We start from the raw sequence: 11,525 nt of genomic DNA, 5'->3' as shown, positions 1-11,525 counted from the left end.
TCCGTTCCGTAGTCGGTATCCGTAGCCAGTCTTGTTAATGATCTCACTGAGGGGGTTCAGGCCTATGCAGAACAGCAGTGGGGACAGAGCATCTCCTTGGTAGATCCCGCACTTGATGGTGACTTGTGCTATGGGCTTGGAGTTGGCCTCTAGTGTTGTACGCCACATCCCCATTGAGTTCCTGATGAAGGCTCTTAGGGTCCCATTGATCTTGTACAATTCTAGGCATTCCAGTATCCAGCTGTGGGGCATTGAGTCATAGGCCTTCTTGTAATCAATCCAGGCAGTGCACAGGTTGGTCAGTCTGGTCTTGCAGTCTCGGCTGATTGTTCTGTCTACCAGTAGCTGGTGTTTTGCGCCTCTGGTATTCTTGCCAATTCCTTTCTGTGTCCCGCTCATGTATTGACCCATGTGCCTGTTCATCTTAGCCGATATGATGCCTGACAGGAGCTTCCATGTAGTACTGAGGCAGGTTATTGGTCGGTAGTTGGAGGGGACCGGTCCCTTCTTTGGGTCCTTGGGGATCAGGACCGTCCGGCCTTCAGTTAGCCATTCCGGGTGTCTCTCGTTAACTAGCAGCTGGTTCATTTGTGCTGCCAGACGCTCGTGGAGTGCAGTTAGCTTCTTCAGCCAGTAGGCGTGAACCATGTCGGGCCCTGGTGCTGTCCAACTCTTCATACTGGAGACCCTTTCTTGGATATCTGCCACTGTGATGGTTACTGGACCCTGTTCAGGGAGGTCGCTGTGGTCTGCCCTCAGATCCTCTAGCCACTGAGCATTGCCGTTATGGGTTGCATCCTTCTCCCATATGCTCTTCCAGTATTGCTCCGTCTCCAGCCTTGGTGGTGCTGTTCTCTTATTGTTCCCTTGCCACTGAGAGTACACCTTTGCTGGTTCTGTGGAGAACAGCTGGTTTATTCTCCTGCCTTCTATCTCTCTGGTGTACCTCCTCAAGCGGCTGGCCAAGGCTGTGAGTCTTTGCTTGGCAGTTTCCAAGGCCTCAGGTATGGACAGCTTGCTGTATTTCTTAGGCACCTTATTCGTCGCACCTTTCTGCAACTCCGTTAGTTGGCTAACCTCTCTCCGTGCTACTTTGATCTTGCCCTCTAGCCTCCTTCTCCATGGAGGGTACTGCCCCTTGTGGCTGTTCAACTTGTAGCCAAGCATCTCACTGATCACTGCTGCCGTATTGTAGATCAGCTTGTTAGTGTCGGTAATCGTGGTTGTAGGTATTGCCCGTAGTGCTGCATTAACATCATCTAGCAGACCTTCTGAGGGTACTTCACGTAATCTTGGTAACCGGCTACGGGGGATCCAGGTTTCAAGCTTGGCCATGATCCTATTTTTCAGGTCAGTTCCTCTCGCACTCAACGATCCTTCTCCTATCACACTTGGGGCTATGTACCCAATCTCGGGTGGGGGTGATGATATCTCCCCCCTGACCTGGCGTCCTGACTCCTCCTTGCCGTAGCATTTGTGTTGTACCTCGTCAATCTCTAGCTGTGAGAGCAGTCCCTTCTTTCGAATGTTGGAACACTGAGCTACTAGTTGTTTCGCCGTCATTGTGGATGTTGGGTATCGAAGAATCCATAGGTCCCTCATCCTATTCATGTAGCCCCTTCCGCCGGGGTTACTTGCGTAGTAGCATTCCAACAACGCCCTGTTTTCGTCCCTTGCCCACCGATGCCTTCTTGTTCCAGTAGCCCACTTTTCGTCAGGGTGCCCTGGTTCCTCAACACCTGACGCGGACCTTGTTGATCCGGGCGACGTCCGAGCCGGCATGCCTTCATATTTATCTGTCTCGCTCATGTCTGCGGTAGGCTTGCTTAGCATAGGGGGTCTAGCCTTAGGACCCTTACTGGATACAGACGCCCCAGGCAGGAATCGAACTTGCGATCCTCTGTTCCAAAGGCGTGTAGTCTAACCACTACGCTATCCAGCTGCTATATATGTGTGTATATATATATATATATATATATATATATATATATGTGTGTGTATATATATATATATATATATATATATATATATATGTGTATGTATATATATATATATATATATGTGTGTGTGTATATATATATATATATATATATATATATATATATATATATATATATATATATATATGTGTGTGTGTATATATGTATGTGTATATATGTATATATATATATATATATATATATATATATATATATATGTGTGTATGTATGTATGTATGTATGCATGCATGTATGTATGTGTTATTATTATTATTTTTTATTTTTTTTTATTTATTTTTTTTTTCCGATAACCTTTTACTACATTTTGTCAGTGTCAGTGCTCCACAGTCTACAGCAGGGGCGGATAATAAAGGAGAGATTCCCGATAGAGTCATGTTCACAGATTTAAATTCTTAGCATGTGGTTGTTTGACATGCCTGTGGTCTCAGTTTTTCCCTGACTGACATGGTGCCGTGCCGTATTCCTCACACGGCTCATCCGCCACAACACTGCTCATCCCTCCCCTGCTGCTGCCAGCCTTCCCATGCAAAGCAGAAGAGGAAGGTTCTGCCACTGGCAGACAGACACAACTGGAAGAGGAAGTGAAATACTTTTCAAATACTACTCTGAAAAGTAGTATTGCACTGAATTGCTCTTCTGTCAAAAAAAAAAAATTTCCCACTGACCTTGGAAGTGAAATGACAAATTGCTTTGATGCCTTACTGAGAATCAGATGGGGGCAGCCTTACAGAATGCAGACTTAATGTCACAAGTCTGGAACTGATGTCCAATTTTTCCAATCTGATGCTGTAGAATGGCTTGATAATAATCAAAGAAGGTTTTCCTGTCTCTTCCTCCGCTCCACTTCTGCACTTGTGCCTTTTATTTTTGTTTTCCACAAAGATTATACTGTAAAGCAGATTGTAATTCATATCGAGGACCCTGAGTTATGGGGTGATAAAGTTTAGGATTAATTCCAACTGACAGTGCAGGTGCTCACCTGCAGCTTTCTTCTGCAGGAAACATATTTCATAGTTTTGTGACTGCCAGAAAAACTAGGATACGAGATACACTGTGTGACCAGATGGCTCTATTTACACCAGGTAATGACTTGTACAGATTTTTGTTATTCTATTTAACCCAACTAACAAGTCATCTCTTTTTGAGAATGAGTTGGATATCAAAATGGATCAGATCAAGATTTCCTACAATAAACACTGCTCTGATAATAACCATAAGTGTTGGTACTCTATAAAGAAAGATAAAACATTATTACCCTGGGCAGTAACTGAAGCACTGATGTGTTGAATGATCAAGGGTCTCTGTTGTGATCCATGTGAAGGATCCTATCTACAGCTTTGTTATTATTAACCATGACCTATCCTACTGAGATAACTGTTCATTGAAGAGTAAACACGCTGTACAGGCATTGATTGTAAGGCCACAGGGACTATTGCTACAGACAGTGACAGCAAAGGAGCATAGAAATAAACATGCCATGCAACTCAGAGTGACCTATAAACAAAAACTTATTAAAATGGAGTTTCTATTAATTTCCATTTGCAGTAAATGCTCAAAGTCCCAAAATAGTATAATACACTAAATATTCCATCAAACTTAATATGACATGTCATATTAAGTTTAAAATAAGAAAAAATGTCCATAAACAAGGGTTTTTTTACTTTCTTGAAAATCGTTTTTTGCAGTGCATATAGCAGCGGTCCCCAACCTTTTTTGCGCCATGGACCGGTTTATGCCCGACAATATTTTCCGGCCTTTAAGGTGTCGCGGATAAATACAACAAAATAAAACTAGTACCGGTACCGAAAAAATAAAAACGATAACAAAATAACGCTGAAAAACGATTAAAACCCTGAAAACCATACATTTCACACCTGAGCCTCAACTCTGGCGGCCCGGTACCAAACGACTCACGGACCGGTACCGGTCCGAGGCCCGGGGGTTGGGGACCGCTTACATATACAGGGAGTGCAGAATTATTAGGCAAATGAGTATTTTGTCCACATCATCCTCTTCATGCATGTTGTCTTACTCCAAGCTGTATAGGCTCGAAAGCCTACTACCAATTAAGCATATTAGGTCATGTGCATCTCTGTAATGAGAAGGGGTGTGGTCTAATGACATCAACACCCTATATCAGGTGTGCATAATTATTAGGCAACGTCCTTTCCTTTGGCAAAATGGGTCAAAAGAAGGACTTGACAGGCTCAGAAAAGTCAAAAATAGTGAGATATCTTGCAGGGGGATGCAGCAGTCTCAAAATTGCAAAGCTTCTGAAGCGTGATCATGGACCAATCAAGCGTTTCATTCAAAATAGTCAACAGGGTCGCAAGAAGCGTGTGGAAAAACCAAGGCGCAAAATAACTGCCCATGAACTGAGAAAAGTCAAGCGTGCAGCTGCCAAGATGCCACTTGCCACCAGTTTGGCCATATTTCAGAGCTGCAACATCACTGGAGTGCCCAAAAGCACAAGGTGTGAAATACTCAGAGACATGGCCAAGGTAAGAAAGGCTGAAAGACGACCACCACTGAACAAGACACACAAGCTGAAACATCAAGACTGGGCCAAGAAATATCTCAAGACTGATTTTTCTAAGGTTTTATGGACTGATGAAATGAGAGTGAGTCTTGATGGGCCAGATGGATGGGCCCGTGGCTGGATTGGTAAAGGGCAGAGAGCTCCAGTCCGACTCAGATGCCAGCAAGGTGGAGGTGGAGTACTGGTTTGGGCTGGTATCATCAAAGATGAGCTTGTGGGGCCTTTTCGGGTCGAGGATGGAGTCAAGCTCAACTCCCAGTCCTACTGCCAGTTTCTGGAAGACACCTTCTTCAAGCAGTGGTACAGGAAGAAGTCTGCATCCTTCAAGAAAAACATGATTTTAATGCAGGACAATGCTCCATCACATGCGTCCAAGTACTCCACAGCGTGGCTGGCAAGAAAGGGTATAAAAGAAGAAAAACTAATGACATGGCCACCTTCTTCACCTGATCTGAATCCCATTGAGAACCTGTGGTCCATCATCAAATGTGAGATTTACGAGGGAAAACAGTACACCTCTCTGAACAGTGTCTGGGAGGCTGTGGCTGCTGCTGCACGCAATGTTGATGGTGAACAGATCAAAACACTGACAGAATCCATGGATGGCAGGCTTTTGAGTGTCCTTGCAAAGAAAGGTGGCTATATTGGTCGCTGATTTGTTTTTGTTTTGTTTTTGAATGTCAGAAATGTATATTTGTGAATGTGGAGATGTTATATTGGTGTCACTGGTAAATACACACACAGATATCCCCCTAAAATAGCTAAAAATAAAAACAAACTAAAAACTACTTCCAAAAACATTCAGCTTTGATATTAATGAGTTTTTTGGGTTCATTGAGAACATGGTTGTTGTTCAATAATAAAATTATTCCTCAAAAATACAACTTGCCTAATAATTCTGCACTCCCTGTAGTGTTCAGCCATACATGCAACTTCACTTTTAAGCAGGAAAGTTGACAGGAAGCTAAATCTGGATAAGTTCAGGATAAATTCACGTATTGGTCACACAGCTCATAACACTGCAAAAGTCCAGCTGAGATAATGGCACGTTTGTGTTTGATGTTTGATATTCTTTGGAGGAATGGAAGCACCTGTAACAAATTACGAGCTGCACAAACAAATCCAATACATACAACAAGTCCAGTTATTTCATTTGAAATTGGGGAGTGCCAGAATTCAGGTTTGCTGGGGATCTATCTGCAGTTGTAATAGATGAACTGGTTTTTAAGAAAATTGCTGTCTTTAATGATTTTTGGGAACTGGTCTTTTAAATTGGGTAGAAATAAAAAATGTGTTATGGTGTAACTGAATTCCTGAATTCCCACAACAATAACACATTATCTCCAGTTTGTATAGGTCACAGAATGATTCATTTATTTGATATTTTCTAGTTGCTTAAGCACTGAAAATGTGCAATGTGTTTTTCATAGTTATCAAGCTGCTAATATTATTTTTTTAGTTTCTGTACGTAAATTACATATGCACATATGATAATATTGACCCAAAGTTAGAGAGGCAAGATTGATTGATTGATAATTTATTTCAACATGTGAACAATACACAAGTACATTTAGAAAAGAAAATAAGAGAAAAAAAATACTATACAAATTACATACAAAAAAAAAAGATGACATGTGCAGAGGAGGGATAGTGGATCAATTAGACAAAGGGAGTTGGATATGGAGCAGAGAAGATTCATGGCTGGATGTAGTGAAGGTGGACATGCAGAGGGTTTATGTGACAAAGGGAGGATGTCACTTGGGTGCAGATGATGCACTTGGGGGACCCCTAAAGGGAGCCACGGAAAGAAGATGCACATATGATGCCAATGGTCATGATAATATTCTGGATCTTAGGAAAATTAGGATGTATTTACTAACAGTAATTATTTAAAAAAAAGCCCAACAGCTGTAATTGAGTTTACAGCCCAGCCTAAGGAAGCCTGATGTCTCACACATAATTAAGCTATTAAAAATGTGGCTCTTTGTTGCAGCTCAATTTCCAAAAGTTATTTGTCAAAACAGCTTTTTTTTTGCCACATTCATAAATATTTGTAAATCTTTAGCTTTAAGCCACAATTATTGTGTTCAGATTTGTGGTCCTGGGAATCTTATTTATTCCTGTGAGAGGAGATAACAGCCAAATCACTGTCAGCCATAGTGTACAATGCTAAAAATATCTACTCAAGGTAGTGATTGTGGCATTACAGCAGTACAGTGCATGTCTGAAATAATGTGTGTCAGATTCCCTGCAATGTGCCCAGTTACTCTGGGTTCACTGGATATCAGCCACCTCCTCTATCTGCCGGTGGTACATACCGTGCAGGGGCCTGTCCTTCCATGATGGTTCCTTGTCTCCCTCCTCTTTCTTGGGTTTCTGCTGCCTGAGGTATTCACTGAGCACTCGGTCAGTTGGGGCCATCTTCCCAATGTATTCTTGGATGTTCGTTGTCTCATCCTGGACTGTGGTGCTGACACTCACCAGTCCCCGGCCCCCTTCCTTCCGCTTAGCGTACAGCCTCAGGGTGCTGGACTTGGGGTGAAACCCTCCATGCATGGTAAGGAGCTTTCTTGTCTTTATGTCAGTGGCTTCTATCTCCTCCTTTGGCCAGCCTATTACCCCAGCAGGGTACCTGATCACGGGCAGGGCGTACGTGTTGATGGCCCGGATCTTGTTCTTACCATTCAGCTGACTCCTCAGGACTTGCCTGACCCTCTGCAGGTACTTGGTGGTTGCAGCTTTTCTTGCGGCCTCTTCATGGTTCCCATTCGCCTGCGGGATCCCCAAGTACTTGTAACTGTCCTCTATGTCTGCAATGTTGCCTTCTGGTAGTTCAATCCCCTCAGTTCTGACTACCTTCCCTCTCTTTGATACCATCCGACTACACTTCTCCAGTCCGAACGACATTCCAATGTCATTGCTGTATAGCCTGGTAGTGTGGATCAGTGAATCGATGTCTCGTTCACTCTTGGCATACAGCTTGATGTCATCCATGTACAGGAGGTGGCTGACAACTGCTCCGTTCCGTAGTCGGTATCCGTAGCCAGTCTTGTTAATGATCTCACTGAGGGGGTTCAGGCCTATGCAGAACAGCAGTGGGGACAGAGCATCTCCTTGGTAGATCCCGCACTTGATGGTGACTTGTGCTATGGGCTTGGAGTTGGCCTCTAGTGTTGTACGCCACATCCCCATTGAGTTCCTGATGAAGGCTCTTAGGGTCCCATTGATCTTGTACAATTCTAGGCATTCCAGTATCCAGCTGTGGGGCATTGAGTCATAGGCCTTCTTGTAATCAATCCAGGCAGTGCACAGGTTGGTCAGTCTGGTCTTGCAGTCTCGGCTGATTGTTCTGTCTACCAGTAGCTGGTGTTTTGCGCCTCTGGTATTCTTGCCAATTCCTTTCTGTGTCCCGCTCATGTATTGACCCATGTGCCTGTTCATCTTAGCCGATATGATGCCTGACAGGAGCTTCCATGTAGTACTGAGGCAGGTTATTGGTCGGTAGTTGGAGGGGACCGGTCCCTTCTTTGGGTCCTTGGGGATCAGGACCGTCCGACCTTCAGTTAGCCATTCCGGGTGTCTCTCGTTAACTAGCAGCTGGTTCATTTGTGCTGCCAGACGCTCGTGGAGTGCAGTTAGCTTCTTCAGCCAGTAGGCGTGAACCATGTCGGGCCCTGGTGCTGTCCAACTCTTCATACTGGAGACCCTTTCTTGGATATCTGCCACTGTGATGGTTACTGGACCCTGTTCAGGGAGGTCGCTGTGGTCTGCCCTCAGATCCTCTAGCCACTGAGCATTGCCGTTATGGGTTGCATCCTTCTCCCATATGCTCTTCCAGTATTGCTCCGTCTCCAGCCTTGGTGGTGCTGTTCTCTTATTGTTCCCTTGCCACTGAGAGTACACCTTTGCTGGTTCTGTGGAGAACAGCTGGTTTATTCTCCTGCCTTCTATCTCTGTGGTGTACCTCCTCAAGCGGCTGGCCAAGGCTGTGAGTCTTTGCTTGGCAGTTTCCAAGGCCTCAGGTATGGACAGCTTGCTGTATTTCTTAGGCACCTTATTCGTCGCACCTTTCTGCAACTCCGTTAGTTGGCTAACCTCTCTCCGTGCTACTTTGATCTTGCCCTCTAGCCTCCTTCTCCATGGAGGGTACTGCCCCTTGTGGCTGTTCAACTTGTAGCCAAGCATCTCACTGCTGCCGTATTGTAGATCAGCTTGTTAGTGTCGGTAATCGTGGTTGTAGGTATTGCCCGTAGTGCTGCATTAACATCATCTAGCAGACCTTCTGAGGGTACTTCACGTAATCTTGGTAACCGGCTACGGGGGATCCAGGTTTCAAGCTTGGCCATGATCCTATTTTTCAGGTCAGTTCCTCTCGCACTCAACGATCCTTCTCCTATCACACTTGGGGCTATGTACCCAATCTCGGGTGGGGGTGATGATATCTCCCCCCTGACCTGGCGTCCTGACTCCTCCTTGCCGTAGCATTTGTGTTGTACCTCGTCAATCTCTAGCTGTGAGAGCAGTCCCTTCTTTCGAATGTTGGAACACTGAGCTACTAGTTGTTTCGCCGTCATTGTGGATGTTGGGTATCGAAGAATCCATAGGTCCCTCATCCTATTCATGTAGCCCCTTCCGCCGGGGTTACTTGCGTAGTAGCATTCCAACAACGCCCTGTTTTCGTCCCTTGCCCACCGATGCCTTCTTGTTCCAGTAGCCCACTTTTCGTCAGGGTGCCCTGGTTCCTCAACACCTGACGCGGACCTTGTTGATCCGGGCGACGTCCGAGCCGGCATGCCTTCATATTTATCTGTCTCGCTCATGTCTGCGGTAGGCTTGCTTAGCATAGGGGGTCTAGCCTTAGGACCCTTACTGGATACAGACGCCCCAGGCAGGAATCGAACTTGCGATCCTCTGTTCCAAAGGCGTGTAGTCTAACCACTACGCTATCCAGCTGCTATATATGTGTGTATATATATATATATATATATGTGTGTGTATATATATATATATATATATATATGTGTATGTATATATATATATATATATGTGTGTGTGTATATATATATATATATATATATATATATATATATATATATATATATATATATGTGTGTGTATATATGTATGTGTATATATGTGTATATATATATATATATATATATATATATATATATATATGTGTGTATGTATGTATGTATGTATGCATGTATGTATGTGTTATTATTATTATTTTTTATTTTTTTTTATTTATTTTTTTTTTCCGATAACCTTTTACTACATTTTGTCAGTGTCAGTGCTCCACAGTCTACAGCAGGGGCGGATAATAAAGGAGAGATTCCCGATAGAGTCATGTTCACAGATTTAAATTCTTAGCATGTGGTTGTTTGACATGCCTGTGGTCTCAGTTTTTCCCTGACTGACATGGTGCCGTGCCGTATTCCTCACACGGCTCATCCGCCACAACACTGCTCATCCCTCCCCTGCTGCTGCCAGCCTTCCCATGCAAAGCAGAAGAGGAAGGTTCTGCCACTGGCAGACAGACACAACTGGAAGAGGAAGTGAAATACTTTTCAAATACTACTCTGAAAAGTAGTATTGCACTGAATTGCTCTTCTGTCAAAAAAAAAAAATTTCCCACTGACCTTGGAAGTGAAATGGCAAATTGCTTTGATGCCTTACTGAGAATCAGATGGGGGCAGCCTTACAGAATGCAGACTTAATGTCACAAGTCTGGAACTGATGTCCAATTTTTCCAATCTGATGCTGTAGAATGGCTTGATAATAATCAAAGAAGGTTTTCCTGTCTCTTCCTCCGCTCCACTTCTGCACTTGTGCCTTTTATTTTTGTTTTCCACAAAGATTATACTGTAAAGCAGATTGTAATTCATATCGAGGACCCTGAGTTATGGGGTGATAAAGTTTAGGATTAATTCCAACTGACAGTGCAGGTGCTCACCTGCAGCTTTCTTCTGCAGGAAACATATTTCATAGTTTTGTGACTGCCAGAAAAACTAGGATACGAGATACACTGTGTGACCAGATGGCTCTATTTACACCAGGTAATGACTTGTACAGATTTTTGTTATTCTATTTAACCCAACTAACAAGTCATCTCTTTTTGAGAATGAGTTGGATATCAAAATGGATCAGATCAAGATTTCCTACAATAAACACTGCTCTGATAATAACCATAAGTGTTGGTACTCTATAAAGAAAGATAAAACATTATTACCCTGGGCAGTAACTGAAGCACTGATGTGTTGAATGATCAAGGGTCTCTGTTGTGATCCATGTGAAGGATCCTATCTACAGCTTTGTTATTATTAACCATGACCTATCCTACTGAGATAACTGTTCATTGAAGAGTAAACACGCTGTACAGGCATTGATTGTAAGGCCACAGGGACTATTGCTACAGACAGTGACAGCAAAGGAGCATAGAAATAAACATGCCATGCAACTCAGAGTGACCTATAAACAAAAACTTATTAAAATGGAGTTTCTATTAATTTCCATTTGCAGTAAATGCTCAAAGTCCCAAAATAGTATAATACACTAAATATTCCATCAAACTTAATATGACATGTCATATTAAGTTTAAAATAAGAAAAAATGTCCATAAACAAGGGTTTTTTTACTTTCTTGAAAATCGTTTTTTGCAGTGCATATAGCAGCGGTCCCCAACCTTTTTTGCGCCATGGACCGGTTTATGCCCGACAATATTTTCCGGCCTTTAAGGTGTCGCGGATAAATACAACAAAATAAAACTAGTACCGGTACCGAAAAAATAAAAACGATAACAAAATAACGCTGAAAAACGATTAAAACCCTGAAAACCATACATTTCACACCTGAGCCTCAACTCTGGCGGCCCGGTACCAAACGACTCACGGACCGGTACCGGTCCGAGGCCCGGGGGTTGGGGACCGCTTACATATACAGGGAGTGCAGAATTATTAGGCAAATGAGTATTTTGTCCACATCAT

The 11,525-nt window shown here is 43.4% G+C and overlaps 1 long non-coding RNA gene across 1 annotated transcript in view; it reads right to left on the bottom strand.

Moving 5' to 3' along the window:
- LOC146551965 (uncharacterized) overlaps window positions 1-11,525 on the bottom strand; it is a 49,048-nt gene that overhangs the window by 10,137 nt on the left and 27,386 nt on the right. The gene's annotated exons all lie outside the window — the stretch shown is intronic.

The sequence above is a fragment of the Mchenga conophoros genome, linkage group LG19, assembly GCF_057382185.1.
Source record: "Mchenga conophoros isolate Kocher_MC1m ecotype Shallow Benthic linkage group LG19, M_conophoros_male_GT1.1, whole genome shotgun sequence".
NCBI classification, from domain to species: Eukaryota; Metazoa; Chordata; class Actinopteri; order Cichliformes; family Cichlidae; genus Mchenga; species Mchenga conophoros.
This window is presented reverse-complemented; position numbering and strand designations above follow the sequence as displayed.